Here is an 11,210-nt window from a genome sequence, read left to right on the forward strand (position 1 = left end):
TGTACACAGCACTTCCCAGCATTTCATCCATAGATTTAGGGAGAAGTTTTCCCAGCACATAAGCTTCTCACATATTCTTTACCTGGGCTGATACACACTTTAGCAGAGTCTGCTCTGGCACCCACTTTGCTCTTATGTTACCAGTCAATAGGGTTGCAGTGCCCCAGGCATCACCAAAGCCCTTCTCTGACTGATAATAAACAGTTTTAAACAAAACTCTCATATTTGGCCATCTATCTGTTAAGGCTTTTTTGCTCTTCATTGTTTTTTAATTTTCAGTTTCTCGCTGAACATTAACAGTGGCTCCCTACAGCTCTTGGCACCTCTACTGTCGCTGACATTTCTGTTCAGAAGCTCCTATAGCACTGTATTGCCACTCTTGGAAAACAGATGAAACCCCAGCTGATGGAGGGTGAGGACAAAAGCCCATCACTGGCACCGCCTGCACATCATTAGAGTTTCATTTGTTCTGCCACAAGATCTTCAAATTATTAGGGTCTGTTTCAACTATTCCAATAAAAGACACACTGTTTTGGAAACAAGAAAGCCTCTTGAATTTTCACACTCTGATCAGAATTTGGTGAATGAGTGGTGATGGCTTCAGCACCTGGAGATTTCATTTTTCCACAGTATAGCACACCTACGTGCATAAACAGACTGTTCCATCAGCAAGCTCATTTACCTTTTCCCTGCATAATCCAAGGACAATGTACTTACTCCTGATTAAATCAAACCTGTTTTCATCCCTGATTTGCTCTGATTATTTACAAACAAAAGTCTTGATAGGCTCGATCTCATGGCAAAGTAAAACTCACTGGAATCTACTGTTTACCTCTGAAACACTTACGTGGAAATCCACCTTTCCCCAAGCCCACTGTCATACAGAAAAAATATATTCACAGAAAGGCACCTGTGTAATTTGGTGAAGATTCTGTACCCATGAATGGACACATCTTTATGAGACGGCAGTCATCTCTGCCAAAAACTGGACAACTCAGCAAGGCTGTGATCTAAAGGTTGCCTTAAACATCCTTCTTCACTTCCTCCTCCTCTTACCCCACAACATAATACACTAGACTCTAAACTACACCTAATATCTTGCCAGCATAGTTCTGAAATCTGTTCAGTCCCTGTCTTTTCAAGATATAAATCCTGCAACACATAGGTCTTTGCATGCAAGTGAGCATAAGGTCTCCTTACAGGCAGATTGTTTTCGTTCCTAAAACTGAGCTTGGCACCTTCAGCAACACTAAACAAATTAAAAATCAAATATCTGTGAATCATATTTGACTAAGTCACTCCCTTGCAACCCTGCAGGTTTCCGATGTGGAAGAGGGAGTGGCAGAGGAAGTCGCTCTTACAACTTATCTCTTTCTCTGAGAAATTGTCACATTGGATACTGGAGAAGAAGAAGAAATAAAACAGTGCAACAGAAAACACCCTGAATAACAGTATGCCGCTCATAAACCACATATATTTTACTGTAACAACCCACCTGACTACTCCAAAAATTGCACTTAAATATGACATTTTTAGTTACTCTGTCTTACTGTTATAACATGATTCTCTCCTATTTCATAAGGATTGATGTTGCCACATCAATTGCTCTTTCCAATAGATGAACATCATCATTTTAATCAGGTCACAACAGCTGACAATTTTAAATGTGCATCAAAAATGAAAACATTAATTACCATGTAAACACTACGGTTGGGTGACTGCAAACTGAGGGTCAAGCCATTGACATATGAGACACAAATAAAAATCCTGGGGAAAATGCTGAAGCTTTCTAACTTTTGTGCCATAACATAGCTACTCCTACCTGAAACTGAAACTGTTAAAGCAGTGATTTCAATGAACCTAAACTAATTCCTATGCATTTGGTAAAACAAGATATTAGACCACCTACTCAAACAGCATCACTTTAGTAGACATCACTGCCCCTCCTTACCTTAGAGTCACACTAACCACCTTTTCATCTGAAGTAGCTCACTGAGATAAACTGAAGGAAGAAGGAGGGTTAATTCTTTTCTGCTCGAACAAAAGCCCCAGACAGGCAGAAACATACTAGAAGAGATTCCTGTTAAAACAATGAACTCCTTTCATCATGCAGAAAGAGAGGGTTGACACAGGACAAGCCAAACTCCAGACACACTCATCTCTTCTATTTTGGTACCTTTCTAGTAGTTAAGTTCCAGAGTCAGTTATCTGACCCAATGACAGCATCATCTCATGACAGTAGTGACAAGCTCCCTGGTATCATTCTGATGCTATTTCATTAACTCCTTTTCTATTGGAAAGTTGAATATGCTGAAAAGATTTGCAAACTGAATCTTTAAATTTTCACAGAGATGGCAAATAGAAAGCTTTGCTGGTGAGCTGTGACTGCTTACTGTGCAGACTAAGAAAACCCAAACCAAACAACATAGCTGGTGTACAAATAAATACACTTAAATACTCTAGACCAATATAATTCTCACTCTTGAAGCCAAATAAGTACAGACTTTCTTAATCTAAAATTTCAGGAAGGGTATTGAGTGCAAAACAATTATGTATCCAAATTCATATCATCCAGGAGCAAAAATTCTGTCTGTACAAGAGCAGAAAGACCTTAAAGAAAAGTTTCTCTGTTCCCACCCTACTTGACATGACGAACTTGCCCCTAGGGCACCCCTGACAAATCCAATGAGAACAGGTAGGTAAGACCCAGAAAATCTAAGCAGATAGAAAAACTAATAAAAAAAACCCAGCTTCATCCACTCTTACTATTTTTTTTCTTGCATGTTCTTAGCATTTTTCTCCCATCTATTGCAGTTTCCCACTCTCAGGCAACCTTTGTCCATGATCTGCTTTCCTCTGCGCTGATTTCCTCCACTGCTACTTTGTGCCTGTCACTTCCTTCCATGAATCAGTTCTCTCTAGTGCCCACTTACTCTGACAGCTTCTGTCTCCCCTGTTTCACTCATCCATTTCTCCTCAATTTCTCTCCTTCCTGGGATGCTCGCCGCCTATTTCCAAACGTTCCCTCTAGCTCTTTAACACTTCTTTCATTTCCCAGCTCTCTCTCAGGGCAGCAAGCAGGCCTCCAGACTAAATGCTTCTCATCACACATGCTTGGCAAGACACCACCACAGCAGTGACAGCTCGAGTGGCACCCGCTGTGCTGCACCAACACGGGGCAGCATTTATCAGCAGGTCCCAGAACTGTGCTCCCTCAGGTGAGGGACAGAGGTGCTACACCTGCAGTTACGCTATTTACTATAATAAAGGAAGTTAAATGAAGTTCACTTAAAAACTGACTCCACCTGCATGAGACCCAAGCAAGAAAAAACCCAATCTTGGTAATATTTACACAGTTCACTCTAGTCTCTAGAGGACCTCCTTTCTATGGGGGAAAAATCCCCTTGGATTTCTATGGCATCTTGGATGTGCTCCACCAGTCTAAAACAAACCCTAAATGAACAGCACCTGCTCAAAACACCCCGAACATCATTTTATAGCTACTTGTTTAATTCAGTGGGAAACACTGTTTGTCTTGCTGGCAGTTACTACACACCAGATTTAACCATTCATTTTAACAAATTAAAATGTATATAATACACTACATGTGCAGAGAACACAGCATTAATCTCTTCATTAACAATCACCAGCACTTGCCCACACCTACTTTGATTATTTCAGCTTTTCTCTGGATCTTCAAGTAGAAAAGACAAAAAAGATCTTCCCATTTAAACATCTTCAGTCCTTCTCATCCAACTCCAGCCTCAAGATGGATCTGCTACCTTTAGCTCACCCAATCTCCACTTCCTATCTAAACCCAAAATACTTTAAATTTGTCATGATGGGCTTTGTTGCTTCTCAACAATAGTCAACTAATGCCTTTGACTACTTCCAAGGACATGATTGATAATTATATCTGATAAGCACAGGCAGTAACTGACATGGAAAAAAATGACCACTCTTCCTGCCCTGGCTGATGGTAAAGATTTCAATTTCCTCAGTAAAAAGAGACACACTAATGAGTCGATTTAGAATTTGTCAAAATGGAAGCGGAATAAATTACTGGTGTGTTAAAGGAACTGTTTAAATTGAACGATATAGAAAGTGTAGGATGTTACTACTTAACAGCCTTAAATATATCTCTTTTTCTGTAACCCGCTTAGTTCAGATTACCCCTCCCCATGACAACAAAGGTAGGCACTCTCCCATCTTCTCATCACTTATCTCCTTTCTTTCCTACACTGCATCCTTCTGCTGTGGGAAAGCAAGTCCATCCTCACCCTTTGCAATTCCATTCTATCATGCCTTACTTCTTCCCATCTCTGATCCTTTCCCAAGTTAATAACTTATTTTTGAGGACTTTATCCACAAGAGTATGGAGAATGCAAAAACTAGAAAGTTCACTAAACATGAAAATCTGCAAAAAAAAAGGTTGCTCTTCCTCCAAAAGAGAGTGAAGGTGTGGCACAAAATTGAAATATTCACCATGTGCTGACTGACAACATGTTCACCCAGAAGCCCTGAAGATGCAGACACAGAGGATTCAGGCACGTGCAGAGTCAAGGCACAGAGACACGATGACAGCTTGACAAGCTGAGCATTTGGGGGAAGAAGGAACTGGTGACAAAAGCCGTGTGTGTGAGAGCAAGCAAGCACTCCGTGGCAGGAGCAGAAAGCCCATCTCTTGAGTCTTTATGTAAGCACAGACAGTCTACACTTCTGCACATGGGTAAATTCCTCAGGCACCTCTGGGGCAGGAGAAGGAGCGGGGATTATAGTTTCCAGCCCGCTGCTCCCTCTGCTCGTGGGCAGCAGGTATCTTCCCAAGAAAAGCTCTGATCTCCAAGCTGAACTCACCAGACAGGGCTACACGGGGGGGACTTAGGAGCTCTGAATCTGTCAGGAGAGATAGAGCCCAAACCCCGATTTCCATCCGCAAGCCGATCCGCCGTGCTCCTGTCGCTAAACTCCAGCGATGCCGAGACGGCATCCATCGCCGGCTCGGCGCCGGGAACCCATCCCCGCCGGGCACGGCAGCCCTCGCACAGCCGCAGGAGCCTTTACAAGCCACCAGCCGAACAAAGGATCGCGGACAAACAGCCTTGTCCCACGTCTTCCCCTCCACCAGGTAGATTATTTACGATGGAAAACCAAACCGAGCAAAGCCAAGCCCCGCCGTTCCTCCCTGGCTTCCTCGGACGGATGTCCCCGGCGCCCCCGGGGCAGAGGTTTTGTTCGCCAGCGGGGACGCGGCAGAACCGGGGGAAACACCCGGACAAAGAGGGAGAAGCGCCTGGCGACGAAAGGGATAGGGAAGAAGGGAGCCCCGTCTCTATCGACTGCGGGGACCCTGCCGAGCCGGGCGGCGAGGGGGGACTCCACCGCCCCCACCCGCCAGACGTGCGAAGAGCCGGGGGAGTGGATGGGGGTGACGGTGACACAAACTCCCTTAAAAGTAGCCCAAAAACCGGGGACGGCTGCAAGCAGCTGAGCCGGCGTCAGCCCAGGCTCGGCGCGCCCGAGAGGGACCCCCTCCCCATCCCCGCGGGGCCCCGCCGCCTCCTTTCATCCTGGCGGCCCGCGGGGGCTTCGCCCACCCCGCGGGACGGCGCTTCCCCCGCACTCACCGCCGCCTCCCGCCGCCGCTCCCCGCGCATCCCGGCGCCCGCCCGGCCGCAGGAGCGCCGCCGCCCGCGGGAGCCGCCCCCGCCGCAGTGCCCGCCCCCCGGCGCGGCCCGGGCACCCTCGCGGGCGGAATGGTTCGCTCCCCCCGGGCCGGGGTCGCGGGAGCTGGGCGGGCAGAGAGCGGCCGGGATGGGGGGGAGGAGGCGGAGCAGGGGGTGGACCGGCGAGAACGGGAAAGGGGCACAGGGGTGTCCCCGGAGGGGCCGCCGGGGAGCTCTTCGCGATCCGTGAATATGAGTCGCCAGGCAATTTCCTGCCCGCGAGATTAGCTGAGCAAACAGGGAGGCGCTGGCAGGGCGCGGGCCCCGTTTTCCGTGCCTGGGGCGCGCTTTACCTGCGCCCGCCCTGCGCCTCATCTTCCTCCCCATCCCTGGGGAAGCCACGTTTCAGAGGGGCTGCCCTCCGCCCTCCCGGGTCGCCTCCCTGGTTGGGGCGCCTCTGCCACTCACCCAGCCCGGGGGTCACACCCTGCTGTGCCTGAGGTGTCCTGATATTCAGGATTTTCTCTTACCTGAGAAGAATACACCCATGAAAGTATGTGTGTAATACATAGACACCCTCGTGTGTGTACACACACGGGGCTCCCAAGAGACCCCCCGTCCAGTCCCCATGCATCACCGAAGAATGTAGTTGCCACCACCAGCTCTTTGCTGTTCCCAAAGCCGGGAACGGGCTGGTGAGACCGGCCGGCCCTTGCTGGAGGGGTTTTCACACCAGAGCGATCCTACAGACCAGCACCAGCTCGGCAAAGCGTGTTTGCCAGAGCAGTGTGTTTTGCAAGCGGCTGGAGGTGCCAGCCCTGACCTTCAGGGGTCCTGGCTCAGGAGGCTGCACGGGTGGGCTCGGAGCTGGTACAAGGGGGAAAGAAAAGGGGATAAAGCTCCCGGGGAGGGGTCGTCCCTCGCCCGGGATCACTGGGTGCTGGCAGCACCGGGCGTATGACCAAGCTTTGCTTTCCGAGCACCTGTGCAGTGTCAGGCTTGGTAAGGAAACCCCGGCGGTGAGAGATGCCAGCCAGCCTGAAGGACTCAGGGCAGCGAGCCAGAGTATCCTGCATAGAGATCTTGTTTCGTGCTGTGTGGCCTCGTCACATTACCTTTCCCCATTTGTTTCCCAAAGAGGGAATTCGGGAATAGATGCACTTTCCTGTGGGATGGGTCAAAGCTCATCCAGCACTCTGCCAGGTAAGCCACTGCCGCGGCTGCTGCCCGTTCCTGTGTGCCATGAGCAAATGGAGTTTGCTATGATACCCTTACTGCCTTGTGTATTCCAGGGGATATTTTACTTGGCTGGAACCATAACTTTCCTACAGTATAAACTTTGCTATAACTCATTAGTACCTGCAATGTGTATAGTGATACTCACAATACTGGAGAATATTTAAAAAAATATGCCCTTGATTGTCCTAGTGTCTACTCTGGTTTACTATAAAAGGACAAGCGTTGAGACTAGTTACTCTAAAAGGCCAGAACCTAGATGGTCTCTTCTGTGATGCCTCCACAAACATACCAGTGTTTCATTTTCCACTAGCATTGAACCTGGCTCTTCTGTTTGGTTCACTGAGCAAGCAAGGCACTTAAAAAATAAAGGCAGATGTGTGTAATAAATGCAGAGTTAAGGGCATGATCACAGTTGGTAGAACTGAGAATTACTTCTAATCCTGCCACAGACAGAACCAAAAGCAGCCAGCTTTCCCATCATTTCACATGATCTTCCTTTTCCTTTTAAGTGGGAAAAACTGTAAGTAATTGTCTGCAAAAATCTCCCTAGGGAATGTGAAGCCTAGGAATATGGAAAGCTGCAACTTTGCTCTTGTGGTCAAACTGTTGCTCTGAAGGACTTGTGATAAGTCAGCTGAAATGTTCCTTCACTTAGTTCCTACCCAGTAGGTGAGGAGGCATCAAAGCTGGGTAAGGCAGACCATGTGTTTCCCCTGCTACCTGTGTGCTGTGAAAACTTTGTCTAAATCAGTATCATCTGCTTATTTTCAGCAAAAGAAATAAAAATACAGAATAGGACTGATTTCTAAAATAATAATAAATATTCAAAATAGTAATAAGTACTCAGCCATAGCTGAAGATTTAAAATAACTTGGTAAGTTGTAGAGTTTAACAGGCAAGAGTCTGGCAATATAAAACAACAACAAAAACCCCATCTTACATTTTATGGCTAGGAAATACTTAAAAATTAGGAAACAAGAGAACCTCCATAAACTAAAGAGCTGTAAACTCCTGTTGGAGCAAAAGAAGCAATGCTACTATTTTAAAAAATGTCAGGAAAAAGTGTATGGAAACTTGCACGAGAGCATAGAGTCATAGATGGGTTCAACAGTCCGTCTAGCTAGCATTAACAGTTTTCATGGCAATTGTACTTCACCATCACCAGTACTGCATATTGCAGAGGCTTTTAAAATTCTCCACCCTTCAGTATGCAAGCATGCCCAATAAAAGTTTGGTTTCCATGGTAATTCATATAAGTAGAAATCGAATGTGGGAATGTTTACAAAAAGCATACTTTATTCAGGAGCATTGCAAATGGTAACAAAATGCCATTTTGTTACCATACTTCAATGCTATTCTTCTGTAAGATAGGTGAGGTCACTTCAGCTGCTTCAGAACTGAAGTAATCTCCGAGCAGGCACCCACAGTCACAACCTCTGCATTACCTGGTCCCTAACCTTCACAGATTTTATCCACATAAGGTGTGGACAAGACTGCATTTCTGCCAAATGAGCCAGAGCCCACAGCTGGGAGTTGGTTCAGCCTTTTGTTACTGTGCTAGGGTGAGGTTATGAAGCTTGTATCCCCAATCGTGTGTTCTGTTAGTGCTGGATATTACGTAATCTCTGAGGAATCTTTCCCGAACCAGTGGGGGGAAGGGGCTGTGTGGGTTTGCTTTCTGGGGGGTGCCCCTTCTGGAGGTTTTCTCCCAGATTTACCCTCATCCAGGACAGTTACCTGCAGGAGGAGAGGCCATTCCCAGCCTGACAAAGTAGGTTGAAATAAAGCTTCCTATTGATGGCTGGGTGCTGTTATTACACCCAGCCTTTTCTTTGGTGGCAGAACTGGTCTGGTGTCTTCCATTTTGTGCCTTAACTACTCATTTGGATTAATAGTCTATGATTTGTTACATTCTTTGGTGGGGTGATGCAATTATTTATTAAAACCAGATCAAGAAAATGATCCAGGTGAAAGCTCCTCCTTCCCAACACCTCTACGTTGTCTGCAAACAGTCAAAAAATTACTTGGCATTAGAGTGATTGGTTAGAAGAGAAACAGCTAGATCTGACCAACTGTGCTTGAGACTGAACCTTTGTTTCTTGAACCAGCATCACCAACACACCAATAGATTATTAAGTTGCACACTTTTTGAACAAACCTGTTGCAACAATTGAAGTCATAAGGATTCAGTGCTTTCCAGGATGTAACCAGAGCATTTTGAACCACCAGTCTGTAGTTTGAAAACCAGAACTTTGAGTGAAACTTCAAAGTAAGCAGTGATTCCTCTGCTGTAACTTCCTCAAAGACATTTTGAGGCAGTGTAGTAGGCTGGATTCTAGGTTATGAAAGAATCTTGATTTTTAAGGTTCATTGGGAATCTGCAAAATCAAAAGGCAGTGTGGAGGATGGCTGCATTCATCAGTACCATTCTGGTGAAAAAAAACCTCACACCCTGTAGTTACACTGGTCATCCTAATTAAAAATCTAAAAAGCTCTTAATATAGCACTCAACAGAAATGTATATCAGTAATAAAAGAAGTTGGGGTGCAACCAGTGGAGTGTTCTTGTGACTCATCCTGAAACTTTCTTGAACTGTCACACAAGAGCTACCAAGAAGAAACTGCCTAGGGAAAATAAGTTACATGAGTAATCAAATCTCATGCTTCAGGGCACAAGTCAATTGCTGGAAGGCTCAAGAAAGGAATTTCCTTACTCTCTTCTTTTGCACAGTTGAACACAATTAACTAGGTTGTAATTGCAAGGCAAAAAAAGCTATTATATTTTGCATGTTTTCTGAATCATCAGGCACTAACTGCTTTTGCAGCTGAATTCAGAGCTTAAGGGACAGGTCTAGTAGGTGGGTTTTGTTGCACTTCTGTGAGTTTTTGCCTAGATTTAAAGTACATTTGGGAGGCTTGCTCTTCTTTTATGCTGACTGCTGAGTCCACAGTAAAACTCTGTTGCAGAACTACCATGAAAGGAAGACTAATTTAGACAATTACTTTTCTCTTAATAATCAGTACTTAGAAAAAATCCCTGTGTCTATAATTGCACAACTCATAATGACTCATTTAAGTAGCAGCACTGTTGTATTCCTAATGGCCTAGAGATATAAACAAGACAAGATTTGTCGGAGAGGTAACCATTTTTATTAAGCAACTGGACCATTTAATACAACAGAAGAGCATGCTATTTCTTCATTAAATAGGGTACTTTAGTAATCAAAAGAATTTTTGCTACCACAGTATGGACATTGCTTCAAAGCACAAGAGCACTCCCCTATTAGCTTGTGTATGGTTCTCTGTCTTCACAGCTGATTAATTGCTTCCCTTTCCTAGAATCAGTGTGTGTGCACTGGTCAGTGGGGGTGGCTTCGGGCTTCATCAGCCAGCTCTGCTACTGCTGCTAAGCTCTCGACAGTGCTAGTAAAGTGTTTTTTTCCTGTATACAAGTACATTTTTGATACATGATCTGTGAGAAAACCCGTTGAAAACTACAAGCAAAACTGCTAGCAAAACCTTGGTCAGTGCTCCTCATTGATGCCAAAGCAGTAGGAAAGCAGTTGGCACAAGACATGGTGCAAATTCTGTAGCTACACTGGTTTACAATTATAGTCACAGGTGAGGACAGCTAATAGTTTTGTGCTATTAGTACTAGTAGTGGTTGGATACATGGGTACCTTCATTCCATAGTTGCCTTCATTCCCCTTCTAGTCTTATCTTTTACCCAGCAAGCAATAAGCTGATTCATAAGTCCTAACATGCACCAAAGTTTGGGACCGTATGATTTCCTTCTGATTCCAAGCCAGGAAAGTTTTCTATTCTCCTTTTGTCTCTATTTATCAAAGCTGGATGCATAGATAACAGTACTGTGGGTCGTGTCAGTAAGACAGTATTTCATTTAATAGGAAGTGAGATGAAATTTAAAGCAATTTAAGCTATTTGCCAAAGGTTACACAAGAAATCTCAGTAGGGGCATGGTATGGAACAGAAGAACCAAAGTTACTACTTTAATTTCACAGTTAATCTGTGTAAAGTTGGATCTCTCTGTGCTGAAATAAATTCTCTCAAAACAAATAAATAAAAATTAAAGTAGTTAGATCTGTTGGATCTCTCTGTGCTGAAATAAATTCTCTCAAAACAAATAAATAAATAAATTTGTTTTCTTCCTCCTGCAAACAAGTATTCTTTCCCTTCAAGTGAAATTAAATTAATTAATATGGAGTCAAAAGAGGTAACACAATGTATTTGTACCAAAAAGAAAGATGGTTGCCAAAACTTCTTTCATTCTGTTTGGAGTAATTTG

General features: G+C 44.8%; 1 protein-coding gene across 7 annotated transcripts in view; it reads right to left on the reverse strand.

Moving 5' to 3' along the window:
* The window catches only part of PHLDB2 (pleckstrin homology like domain family B member 2), a 66,836-nt gene extending 61,024 nt beyond the window's left edge, over positions 1-5,812 (reverse strand). For 5 of the 7 annotated variants that reach the window (XM_039717915.1, XM_039717912.1, XM_039717916.1 and 2 more), the window contains exon 1: positions 5,628-5,687. The gene's annotated coding sequence lies outside the window, so the exon portion shown is untranslated. Of the gene's footprint in view, positions 1-4,857; positions 5,173-5,627 lie in introns of those variants that run through there. The other 2 variants (XM_039717914.1, XM_039717910.1) reach the window with 2 other exon arrangements.
* Between the last annotated feature and the right edge of the window lie 5,398 nt (positions 5,813-11,210).

This window comes from Passer montanus, unplaced genomic scaffold, assembly GCF_014805655.1.
Source record: "Passer montanus isolate IOZ18808 unplaced genomic scaffold, ASM1480565v1 scaffold39, whole genome shotgun sequence".
In the NCBI taxonomy this organism is placed as follows: domain Eukaryota; kingdom Metazoa; phylum Chordata; class Aves; order Passeriformes; family Passeridae; genus Passer; species Passer montanus.